Genomic DNA, 14,272 nt, shown 5'->3' on the forward strand with positions numbered 1-14,272 from the left:
TCGCTAGCGTTCACAGCTCGAGGGGAAACATAAAACACAAAACGAGCAGAATAAATGACCTTTGTTGTTTCTGGCACAGAAAGATTCTGAGAATTGCAATGAATGCAATACTTATACGCCAGCGACAGTTTACTCACTATGCAAGGGTGGAGTTCACTTCGCAAATATTCTTTTTCGCTATCCCCCTCGTTGTTTCTATTCCAGTGGTTTCATAAGCTGCCCTTTTTTGACAGCTCTGTTCGGGAAAGCACACAAATGGACAGAACAAATGTATGGGGAAATGGGAATGCTTCCAATTTTCATCAGACAGACAGACTGTGGGATTGTAATGTATAGCATATCAAACAAAGCTTAGAAAAATTCCGATTCCATTGGTATGGAAATCGTTAAAATCCGTTCGCAGCAAAAATAGTTATTAACCTTAACTTTATTTCATAAAAACGTGATCTGTTTTCGGATTTGGCACCCTTAATGTAAGACGTAGTACTACGCCAAAATGTCCAGTATTTTCTGATCATAATGTAGGTTGATCCCTAATTTCGCATTCCGTCTGGCATGGATATGGATGTCGGTTGAGAAACCTAAAAAAGTAAAAAAAAGGTCTACCTTACGTAGCCTTGCCAGTATTTGAATGACTATCTCAGAAAAACCAATTTGTAACAGATACCTCTCAGTTCCTTTATTACTTTCTCTAATTTCAGTTTCCGTTGTTCAAGTCCAACTTTGTTATCTTATGCCGCGATCATCATAAGGTGCACGAACACATATTGGAATTGTAAGGCCATATGGTTGAATGAAAGTCAGAAATACGTGTTTCTAATAATTAAATAACATAATATGAAAAATTTTCATTCAAATTTTAAAATTTGAGAACCAGCACCGTGTCTTCTAATCTGATAGAGATTACACTAACGAGTTTGGGACCCAAATTGTGGCTCTAATTTGAAGTCGCCAGCAGACGTCGGCGCCATCGCGAATTATCAATTTACCACCATCTGACATATCGTGATGTCGATGACGAACTTTTACAGCAGAGGGATAGTGAGATAGGCGGTGACAGTAGGTAGAGTGAGATAGCGATAATCGTGCCATACACCTGAGCGCTTCACACGCTTTTACAAGATGCTTACTCGTGCTTACTCATTGTCTCTATTTCATGTGGCCCTTCCAGCGCCCAACTCAACTCACCTTATCACTGGTATTTACGGTCTTCTCAACACTTTTTTTATCTACCATTTGCAGTCCTCTCAACACTCGCTTTTCACAGCTACTTGTGGTCCTCACAACGCGCATTTTATCTCACAACTGTGTATTCATCATACTCATTCCTATTTCAGGTGGTTTTCACAGCGCACATCGAATATGACAATAACACTCGCCTGTCATTCACACTTTTTCTTCTTCAAAAATCGCTACAGATTGTTCAATGGATACACAACGAGTGATTTCCAGAATACTATTTAATTTGTTTTGATTACTATATTACTTGATAACAAAACGAAACCTTCCACGGTTGCCAAATGTGTATCTTGCAGCTGCGTCTGGAAATGCATCATTGCGCCCAAAACCCGAATGCACGACAGTTGACTGTTCGACTCATGCGATCTGCGGGCGGACCAACTAGGGTCCGAGAAAGCATATAATCTAAGATAGTATACGACAGTGTCCTCTTGCCTCACACAACCCGTAAATTAAAAATCTCTCACGAGGCTGTTCGTCATATTTTGGTTGATGTTTTGGGCATGAGTACGACTAGTGCCAAAAGAGCTCAATTTTTCTTTTAATTTCATCACAAACAAGTGATTGAAGACATGCTTGAATGACCAAATTCTGAGCCCACGTTCATAATTACTGGCGACGAGAGATGGGTGTGACTTCTTCCTATTTCTGAAACTCAAATTATCGCTTCGTGGGACCCATTTTATTGATAACATAAAAACGAATTCCCTGCGTGGAGCTAGGCAGCTAGGAAAAAGTGTTTCGATGAGTGGATTGCCCGTTGGAAGAAGTGTATTGTTTCTATTTCTATTTTCTATTTTATACCCTTCTCTCACCCCCATCTCTAAGGAACCCATACTCAACATCCTATAGTTGGTCTCCTTTTTCCACAGGACACTACAACATTTAGAGGTAAGACGACAAATCAAAAATTAGGTCATCCCAGTGAAATGATATTCATTTAAATGATCCAAAACTAATCATTCTTGTGAAAAAAGGAGAGAAAAGACAAATGTATGTCGGGTATTTATGTCAGTCTGTCAGTCTGTCAGTCTGTCTACATTTATATGTTGAATAATATAAATGTTAACATAATTAACACACAAAGAGTTAATTTTCGACATCAGATGCAATCGCAACTTTGTCCTGAACAAATATGTACTGATTATCGAATTGATATGCCAGGGTAAAGTGTTGAATTGCGACGGTCCATAAAAAAACGCTGTTGACCAATGCTAGATTTTTTCCGAGTTCGTAATCAGTACTCTGCTTGTCGTGGAACGTAATGATGGTTGGCTGGTTTTAGGGATCGATTAACGATTCTATGGTGGTTTGACACTCCTCCCCCTCCCTAAGGGTCATTAAATTTACTTGTAACGAAGAACATAATCTAACACAATGCATGAATTGACCTTACAGGACATTTGTTCAATCGTTTTACTCACAAAGCAAATATATGGAATTCTAAGCTAAGGTAGCCCCACGTCAACTTTGTGGTTATATCATGGATTGAACCCACCCTTTTCTATGAAGTCTTGTTTTGCATGCATAGCCCCAAACCAGTAGCCGGCACAGGAATTGACAATGGATGTATGCAAAAAAGAAGTTTATTAGAGCTCTGTGAGGCAGGAAAGGTAATACTCTCTTCAAGATACCGTAAAGGATGCGAGGGTTTCTCGACAAAATTTACATGGCGGTTCCAAGGCAAGGTTGAGTCTTAAATGATACACAGCTATTTAAAGCTATGCGCTATTTCAATAGGTACATTGAGAATCGAGTCTGGTGTAAAATAGGGCTGTATCATCAGCAAACAGTTTCACAGCCCTTTAAAGGTAGATTGCCAATATCGTTCACATACAACACAAATAACAGAGGTTCAATATTGCTTCCTTGAGGTATATTGCTGCCTACCAGTTCAATAACTGCGTACTATATCATTGGCTACTTCTTGGATTCCGTACGTGTTCAGCTTATTCAATAATATACTATGATCGATTGTCAAAGGCCTTTTTAGGGACTAGGAAGAGTGCACCAAACAATTTTTGATCAATTCCCTGTTGAACATGTCTAAGTAGATTCTAGCAAAAGCTAGTCTGAGCTTTACTTTAAGTAAGTGTGTCGGGACGTTATCAGCACCACAAGATTATTCTATTGTTTTATCTATATAAATAAAAATGTAAGGCCAGATGTGTTGCTAAGCGCGAAACCCAAAGAAGGAATCGTTCGATTGAAAATTTGTGGATCAGTGTAATTTCTGATTCCTGGACAGAGCGTCCAAGCAAACAATCAATTTCGTTTTTCAGAGAGAACTTTGCTTGTTGTGTGTGTTAAGATCTCTTTCAAGTGCGAGTCGTTTGGTCGATTCTTAACCTTTTTTGAAATTTTATTTTTCATTTTTATCTATTTCCAGAGGTCGATAGACATCCTTTGGTTTTGATCTCCACAGAAATTGTTTTGGAGCATTGAGATAACATTGAGTTGTACGTTGACGTAATATTAGTCAAACACAACTCGAAGCTCTCCCCGTAAACAACCCTGTTCATAAAATCTTTGAAGCAGGCATGAGCGACTTCTGCGATCTACAATAGCTTCAGTCAGTTTAGTTTTCTCTTTACATCCATATAATTTCAATGGAGATATTATCAACGAATAATGACTCAAATCTGAAAAAAATCGTGTCGTTACGAAGATATGGCGCATTGTCAAGTCTACACAAAACATTGCTAAAATATACAGGAATCCCAGTACTTTATTACTTCCGAGGGTCAGACGGGCCTCCTGCAACACCTCGGTTCCTGGTCTGAGCCTCGGGAACCTTTGAGGTTGGGCTCTCAAGGCCTCTTTTCATGCTGGCAAGCTCGTGCTTGAGGCCAATCGCTCTCAGGGTCGGCTCTTCGGGGAAACGCTCATCAACGCTCGGGAGTGGAAAATGTAAAAGCGTGTGGATATAATTTTTTTGTTTTATTACCTAACCTTTATAATTCTGTGAGGGTGTGTGTCGGTGTCTTGTGCGGTTTTCCGCTGGACTCCCAGTCGCCGGCTGAAGAGGTCCTCTAAACGCAGCTCGTCGAGTTTTCGGGGTTATTACTCAACACTAAATTTACGAAATTTGGTTACAATGGGTTTCAAACCCTAAATTAACGGGTCCTGGTCGGACACAGGAAAAGAGAGGAAGACAATTCTCACAACAGAGCCCTTTTCAATCGTCTAAATCTGTATTAGGTACCTGACTAATTACATCCTACGGCTTATCCGATGGTGAAATTAACAACGATAATTTTCGTAGAACTTGTATATTTTTTTTCTCGGTGTACACTTTGAGTTCTTCTCACTACTTGCTCTGGGCAGGAAGTGAACAATTAACTCAACGATCATTCCATCGACCTTCTCATGTCTTCACTCTCTTGATCTTCTCTTCTGTTCCTTTCTCTCTATCTGTTCCACTATATAATGATGATTATCATTGTTCATCGCTAACCCCATCTCTATTTCTGCGCAACATTCATTCCCTTTTTTCCGTCTTTGATCTGTGAGTGTACTGTTGACTTAACTTATCCCTAACTATTGTGTACGTATTTTATGGCACATTCTTCTACATCATCAATTCAAAACACTGAAACATTCAATATAAACATTGTCGACAATACAAACGGTAACAAATTGTAGGAGGCTAGTATACCGTAACACAATGTTATTATTTGACAGATTCACAGGAACATTTATATCACCATCAACGAATAGGGGTCTAGACTTTGAAGATCTTAGTTTATTTTCTAAAATTTCATGAAATTTGTTTAAGTCAAAGAAGGAGGACGGTATACGCTTAGGAATTCAAATAACTGTATACCCAACAATGTGACAAATCGAACAGTATTCAGCTTTGAGTCATGTGTCACCAATTATAATTACAGGTATGGACACATTACATTGGTCAAGAAACAGCTTGATATTGTCAAATATTGATAAGTCAATTGTTCCTCGTAGATTCCATTGGAGAATTCTCAGGTGTTCATCGTTAAGAGTACTCAATCCAATGTTAAAGTCAATAATATCGTCATGATAGTAATTCATAGCTTTAATACACTCGGTCCAACTCCTATACTGCCGTCATCTCGCAAAGTGACGCAAGCGCCAGAGGTAAGAATTTTCAGTACAAGACTTTTTGTAAAATTGCATGTATAATCAGCATACGCGTACATTACGAAAATCTGATCTGTACAAAATGTGTATTGTTGATGGAAAAACATTGCCATCGGCTTGATTTTTGAAAAAATGCAGTTTTATTTAAGCTATGCCACCAACGCCAATTTGTTTTGGAAACAACAAATTTAAATCGCTGTTTCCACAACCGATTGGCGTTCATCCATCAAAGTATGTGAGAATCTGTTTCCAATTATTTTCTCCAACATGCTGCCGTTAAGCGAAGCATCAGGGAGAAGAATTCACATACTTACCCAACTTTGTAGCATCAGTCGAGCAGGTTAACATAGTTGAGAACCCGATTGTAATAATTATGGACAGCACCGATTTTTTCGAATTCAAAATGCAATTGAAAACATCCGTGTTAAATAACATAATGCCGTCCGAAATTATCCAAAGTTAAAACAGATTCAGTTTACGCGAGGATGTTTTGAGTTTTGTTACAAGATGTGTTTCAACTGTCAAGTTTCTATAAGACCAGTTACATTTTCCGTTATTTTAGTTGTTTTGATCAATTAAATCTGGAAAATGCCGAAGGGAAAAGTGCTCACGGAGAGAGAAGAAAGACAAATCGATGTATTTCACCACGAAAATGTTGATATCAGAGAAATTGCTCGTCGAATTGGGCGATCCCATCCAGTAGTGCTCAATTATTTGGTGAATCCTCAAGAACACGGTAAGAAGGAAAGAGCTCCACGTAAATCGAAGGTCTCTGGCCGGGATAAGCGGGAAATAGTTAGTACAGCTTCAAATACCGCTTATGCAAATAAAGCAATATTTCAACTTCTCAAATACTCGGGTGACAAATCGTTCAATTTTGGTGAAAAATCCTCATATAAAGAGGGTTTAAAAGGTTGAAGATCCTCATTTTACACCATCTCACATCAGAAGACGTCTGAGATTTGCCAAAGCTCACATGAACCGACAGTGGGACATAGTATGTTTATTTATTTATTTATTTATTACCACCGTCTTCGATTACTCGCACAGACTGAACTATTTACTTACAATCTATGTATAATTAATTATCCTATTTCTAAAAACGTTTTTGCTTAAAATGAAATCAAATTCATTACATACACAATTAAACAGGCGAAGACATGAATCAAATGGATTGTTGTAGCCGTAGTTTGTTCTATGATACGGAACAGCTAGTAGTGATGAATTCCGAAAACGACGGGGAGGAATGTTCAAATGAACCTGTGCAAGAAGTTCAGGGCAGTCAATGAAGCCTTGCAGTATGTCGAAGATAAATATCCTTTGCGATGTAACGCGCCTGGTTGATCATGTATCCAATCCTATTAGCTTGCACCGGTCGGAATAAGGAGGAAGATTAGATGGGATATTCCACGGGAGCCGTCTAAGGGCAAAACGTAATTTTTTTTTCTGCACCCGTTCTATCGTCAAAGCATGAACTACATAGCAAGGGGACCAAACAGGAACAGCGTATTCCAGAATGCTGCGGACCAATGAGCAGTATAACATCTTTAGGGCACGAGTGTCTGTGAACTCATATGCGTGACAGCGGATGAATCCCAACACGGTGAAAGCTTTGGCAGCCATAACGCCCACGTGTACGTTGAATCGGAGTTTCGAATCAATCGTAACTCCGAGATCGCTGATAGTCGATGTACGTTCCAGTTCTGACGATTCCAACAAATATTGATGAAGTACGGGGTTCTTGGAGCGACAAAGAATGTTTCCAAAAGAATACATGTTGCTACAGGGTTATCCAACTTTAAATTCCGAAAGTAAATTGAAATAAAACACACTTAGAATTCGAATTTCGATGAAAGTTTTATTTCAAATTAAAGTTTGGTTTATTCCATTATGTGTGAAATACAACATCATTCAAATGTCCACCTAGGGCTTCCTCGCACACCTTGATCCGGAACAGGTAATTTTCGATGACTTTTCGGCACATATGGGGCGGTATCTCGGTCATAACTTCACGAATGTTGTCTTTCAAATGTTCAAGAGTTTGCGGAGAGTTGGCATAGACACGGTCTTTCGCATAACCCCACAAAAAAAAGTCTAGCGGGTTCAAATCGAATGATCTGGGCGGCCAATTGGCATCACCAAAACGCGAAATTATGCGTCCCTCAAATTTCGTTCGCAATATGGCCATGTTCGGTAGTGTTGTGTGGCACGTGGCGCCGTCCTGCTGAAACCACATGTCATCCGTATCCATATCTTCAATTTGTGGCAAAAAAAACCGTTAACATGCGGCCATAGCGCTCACCATTCACAGTTACCGTCTCGCCATCCTCATTTTCAAAGAAATACGGCCCGATGACTCCACCAGACCATAATGCGCACCAAACAGTGACTTTTGGCGGATGCAATGGCCTCTCAACAATCATGTGTGGATTTTCTGAGCCCCATATACGGAAATTTTGGGTGTTCACATAGCCACCGAGCTCGAAATGTGCCTCATCGCTGAAGAAAATTTGATGCGAAAATTCAGCATTTTGCTGCTGTTGTTCGTTCACCCAATCGACGTATGCCCGACGCATTCCATGGTCACCACGCTCTAATTTTTGTACCAGTTGGACTTTATATGGATGTAGGTGCAAGTCCAAATGCAAAATTCGCCACAATGATGTGTTTGACAAGCCCAATTGCCGAGCACGCCGTGGAATCGAAACATTCGGGTCATCCTCCACACTGACAGCAACAGCAGCAATATTTTCGGCCGAACGCACATTACTACGATGCACAGGTTTCACAATATCCGCTACGGATCCAGTTTGTTCGAATTTACGCACTACATTAGCGATTGTGCGCTCTGTAGGCCGTCCATGACGACCAAAATCCGTCCGTATTGCTCGAAAAACATTTGTCGGTTTTTCATCATTTTTATAGTATAATAACAAAATTAACACGTTGTGCGATGCTAAAACGATCCATATTGTAAAATGGCAGACATTCAACTAACGATATGACGCTTTGGTTGACAGCTATGTCAAACGGTTGTCAGCGCAGGGCTGTATACTTTCGGAAGCCCGAAATGGAAAACCCTGTATATACCATAACGTCCGCAGAAACTACACTGAGGGAAAACGGAACACCACGATTGAAGAGCTCAAGGTTCAATTTCCGAAAAATGGAAAAATATCGAGAAATCCGTTCAGCAGAATTTGGTAAATAGTATTCCAACACGAACTCTCAAGGTTATTAGTCGGAATGGCAAGGTTGGCAATTATTGACATGTAAATCGGCCGATCGTTTTGAATTTTTCATTGATAATACTTATGAATTTTTACGTGGTCTTATAGAAACTGGACAGCTGGAATTATCATATTTAAGCACAATAAATAAACAAACAACTCTTTTGAACGGAATTGACGTTAAATACTCTTTGTTCTAAGCATTCAACAATGTATGAATGTATCTTGTTGAAATTCTAAAGGCGCGTCCACATTATGCCGAATGATACCGATCGGCCTGTACCAGGCGGTATATTCGGTTCGTTATGTAATGTGGACGCCCCATCGGGTGCACGAAGCCGAAGTCCCATCGGATGCACGAAGCCGTCACGAACACACGAAGCACAATGTCGTCAACGCCAGTTTACTTCGTTTTGTTTTGGTTCGACTTTCTCGAACCGGACCCATTTGTTTCGGGTTGGGTTCGGTTCGATTCGAGTCGGTTTTCGGCACCTCGGCAAGCCCGGGCGGTACGTCCATATTTAGTCGACATTACCAGGCGGCCAAGGCCGATTGGTGTAATGTGGACGCGTCTTAACTGTTTGGGTTGCAACGAAATATAATTAGGGTGGTCTTATAGAAGTTGGGCAGATTGTATTAGTCTTTACAAAAGACAGAATACAAAATTTCAAGTAAAATTAAAGATGCTATATTTTGTAATGAATTTCAGAGGGCATCGTTGTTAAGATCATATCTTTTTTTCTTTTTGGGGAAGGAGTAACCATCGCATTTAGATAATGTGTCGTTAGTTGGCTTATGTCATCCTTATTTTTAATTATCTTTGGTCTATCACCGTCGTTCTTCTTAACGAGAACAACTCCATTTCTTCCAGGCCGAACATAGTTTATTTTCGAAACCTTCTGGGAGTCACCTAATTCACGAAGAAGATCAGAAAAATATTCGATTAATTCATCGCGTAAAGAAACTGAGGTAGTTAACAGTAGCGACGGATCAACGTCAGATTCTCAGAAGGGGCTTATTTTAAAAAATACGAAAATTCCCAGTATATATTTGACAGAATGCAGTGCGCGAGCTTGATTCTCCCTTGTTTCATATTACTTTCCATTACATGGTAGTATTATCTATGAACAACAACCCACGGATTCAGAACAATTGGGAACTTAGGAAATAAGTTAACCACAACCAGAATCCTAAAGAAAAAATGGGAACGTGGAACTCTAAAGATGGTAAAGTATATAACTGTAACAAAGAATACTGAAAAAAAACTTATTTTCATCAGTTTCAGAATTCAACGTGATTCGTTGCGAAAATAAATTTGCATTCCTTATTTGTTTGTCAAAATTGACGATTGCTCATCAAACAATACTGAATTGTAAATATGGGAAACACATTTATGAGCGAATGCAGTTGTTTTCGCGCAACGTGCCTCGAGGATGTGTACGATTGACCTGTTGCGTCTAGTTTCAGTGAGTTATAATGAACGAGCTAAATATGCATTGTTTGCTTATCATTATTCCGAGAAGGTAACATGAAGCAAACAGTGATTACGTTGTACTGAAGTGTACCATGCGCCGTTGGAACAAACAGGTCCCGCTGTTGTATCTTGTTTGTTTCCCAAATATCCCAAAATACCCTTTAGCTGTGCCCTCATCCTTTTCCGGTCACCCACTTTCGTAATAGAATTCCTCTAATTTCACACACTGTACTCACATTCACGCTCATGAACTTGAATACATTGAATACCCTCCGCCGGGAAAAACGAAGGCTACGCGGGAGGAACCGAACGTGTATCACTATTCCTGGAGCAACCCTTGAGACGGTTAACTCCTACGCTGTGTAACGAAACTGTTGCGAAACTGCAGAGCAAAAGGTTGACTCTGTATGAAGCTAGCGCCATGTAAATTATGCTGCCTCGTCTCGCCTCCTCCGAGCGCATATACACATCCGTGGCATTTTTCATGAAAAGTCGAGAGTAAAAAAGTTGAGTGTATTGTCAAAGCACTTGAGCCCGCGAATGCAATGCCATGGGCTGGAAGCGCAACAATTGTGTTTTGCATTCACTTGTCAAAGCGTTTGCTTTTGTGACTGTATAAACACTCCACGCACTCACACACACACAGCACAGACACACATGCATACACAATGTCTATTGTTCTACAAAGCTTTTGTGAGGAATATGCTTCTTTTCAAGTTCATGCTCTCGCGCCGACGCCTACTTCAGACAGCGTTACCTTCTATTGTTAGTGGATTGTTTTGTTTGTGCAAGATAAAAGCATTGTGAGCAGAATAATTGCTCTATACAAACACGAAGGGTGTCATTGTTCGATCGATGAGTAGATACTAATAGCCGATTTTCCCAATTTAATGTAAAACTTGTGTTTTTTCCAAGTCAAATCAAATCTAACTTCCATTCATCCAGAAAAAAACTCAGTAGCAATAGTAAAAGATGAGTTTCAATACTGGCATCTCCGTCGGTTGCTAGCTCGCAAATCCCCGCGCCGGTGAACTGTGATTACAAATATGAACTTTCCTTTTATGATTTTATTTTATCCATATTCATACGCAGGGCATCGATAATAAAGAAAAGCCGGGACTTTTCACTCCGCAAACACGGCCAGGAAAAACTTCTCCACTACGGAGCATCGTATGAAAGGGTGTCTCATAAAATGTATACCATATTTGCAGATGAATGGAAAAAATCAAAAGGATTCGGTTCTTTGGCGTACGCTCAGAGGATACACACACACACATAAGGGCGGTTTCTCCTTTGACTCCGTACGAATAAGAAGAGATCTGCTTTTAGGAAATTAAATTCGGGTCGTACTTACGACTGGGAAGAGGATCAACCTTTAGCTATTTTTACGCTTGAAACCACATCCAATATTTAAACAACAAAAAGCAAAACATGAATGTCAGTGATTTTTATGAGTTAATTCGAGGATAATATTTTTCAGGATCCCTAAGGCTAGTTCTCCATTATTTCAAATCTTATTTCTTCATCCAAATTTTGTAAATAGATCCGCTTATGTTCATATTTGACGCATTCCAACGAGACACGACAACTTTTTAGTACATTTTCGTGTATGAGTAACTTTTCATACGAGTGATTTCAAAATAAAAATAACAACGACAATGTAAAGTTGGGGGAAAATGTGTTAGTTCTATGCGTTTGTGGTCAGTAAAATATTTTTGTGCCGTAACAACCAGTTTCCAGGTTTCAGTTTTTTTAGATCCTTTACGAAACTAACATATAAATTATAATTATTAGTAGCCATTTGTAACATAGCTCAGCTCATAAAAGGTTATCAGCCCCGAAATCGAGCTTGAGCTTTGGGTAGACTGTACACTTCGTAGTTGCTTCCCGTGGTTGACCTGAACCAGTGAAATTGCACAAAGATCGCACTGAGTGACGCTAGGGAGTGGCAAACCATTCTCGTTATGCAAGTTTCAGTGATTCGAACCTTAGAAGGTCGATGACGACACCGGCTACGATCTTCCAGCCAACCAGGGGAAGGGAAGGAATATTAGTATGATATTCGCCGTCAGAAGGGTCGCCTCTATAGCGTGGTTCCCTAGCGATTATCCTGAAAGGAATAGATGTTAGTGGGGAGAGGTAAAAATTAGGATTTACTGAGGTATGTGATGTGATCATGTGAACGCGAACTATGGACCACACATGACGAAACCAAATTTCGAAAATCTTATGTATCACAACATCCCAACGGAAAATTATTCAAAGGAAACCTGACAAGGTAACCGAGAAAATTATTCTAAAATTAATCGGACCAATGATAAATTTCGACTATTTTTGGTTCAACAAGACGGTGCTACTTGGCACATAGCGCACGTTGCAATGAATTTAATGAAAAGTGAGTTTAGTGAAGGTGTAATTTCGATAAATGCCCGCTTCCTTCCGCTTCCTTTCGATAAATGGCCGCTTCCTCTATGCGGTATGATGCCATTGGATTTCTTTTAATAGGGCTATGTCAAGTCACTGGTCTACAACATTCCAGTCAAAATGTGTGGCCGAGTAATGGAAAATTGGGTCCAACCGCGGATAATCGAAGTTCTACTGTACTATTGTGCTCGTCGTGGCCAACCTCAGTTTCTGTTTTGCTATATTACATTTTCAGAATATGTATGATGCAAGCTAAAAGAAAAATACAGGATAGTTGCGTCCGAGACACGACGTATAGTTGACGTAGTTTTTTTAGTTTCATACTGTTTTTGAATATATTTGAAAAATTACATTACTAAACTCATCAATGACTTTGAAGTCCTAAAAAGAGACGTTTAGTTTGATTTTTAGACATTGTTTGTTCACTCCATCAATGATTTCGTATGGGAAAATTAATTAACCCCGTTGTTTCGCATGACAAACACATTTCGTCGAATAATAAAATAAATTAATACATTATTCAAAGTATTGGCCATTGCAAGTCACTACTTTTTCCCATCTCTCTAGCAATTTACGGATTCAGTCGCGAAAGAAGCGTTCGTCTTTTGAAGGCAAGAATGAACCCATCCAATTTGTGATACTCTGCTCTGAAGTACAGCGTATTCCACTCAAAGCGTTCAAAGCAAATTATGGGCTATAAGGCGGGTGAACCAGAATTCCCCATCTGCCATTTTCCAAATAGTTTTTAACTTAAACTGCAACATGCGGCCGAGCGTTGTCATGGTGGAACATTATCGACTCGTGTCTGATCGCATAATCTGGACGTTTTTTCGGCAATACCTTGCTTCAAACGGATCAATTGTTGCCTGTAGAAAACTTCATTGATCAGGTTTTAGCAGTTCATAGTGGATCACACCGTTCCGATCCCACCACAAACAGGGATATTCGGCTTCGGCGTTGATGTAACAATAAGATCACTACTTTTAAATCGACCGAACATTCCCTACAAAATCCGATGGCGCAGAGTCGCCATAAACTTCTAGAAGCATTCAGCTGTACTTTTTTTCAATGGAAATAGAAAATCAAAACTTCCCGCAAATGGTGCCTATTTGCAACAATTTTAACACAGTAAAAATTGAACTTGTTGTGCAAACTCAAAGGCTGGTACACAATATTTGGTTGACAAATGTCAACACTTCATAATTCAGCCAAAATCAACTGTTGCCAACAACTATTTGCAACACCTTAAGACATCTTGTGGAAACGTAACGAATTATGTTGCACACCCAATACAATTTCTCTCTCTAATGGCTCCAGGAAAAAACGCGAAAAAAAAACTAGACACTATTTTGACTCATGATTTTTTAAACACTTGTGGAAAATTCGTTACACTTTTACCTAAAATATTCATTCGACACGAAGAATTTGATTCTAGTTTTGACTTCAAATTTCATCTAATCACGAATTATAGCCATGCCAACTCCGTTTAGGAATATTGCACTTGAGTCATCTCAAGTCATTCACTGCGCGGATAGTATTTTTTCGATGTAAATTTCGGGAAAATTATGTCCATCTTCTAAATTTGAAGTGGTTTGGTTGATATTCGATTAAACACTCTAAAAATACTATGAAAGTTCACATAGACAATTCCCGCAAATTACAGATGATATTATAAATGTTCTGCTGATTTACAAGCCACAAATGGATTAATAATTAAAAATTTATTATTCTGATAATAAATAAAAATTCCATGGATATTTAATTTTGAATTCTTAAAATATAGGAA

The sequence above is a fragment of the Toxorhynchites rutilus genome, chromosome 1 (assembly GCF_029784135.1).
Source record: "Toxorhynchites rutilus septentrionalis strain SRP chromosome 1, ASM2978413v1, whole genome shotgun sequence".
NCBI lineage: Eukaryota > Metazoa > Arthropoda > Insecta > Diptera > Culicidae > Toxorhynchites > Toxorhynchites rutilus.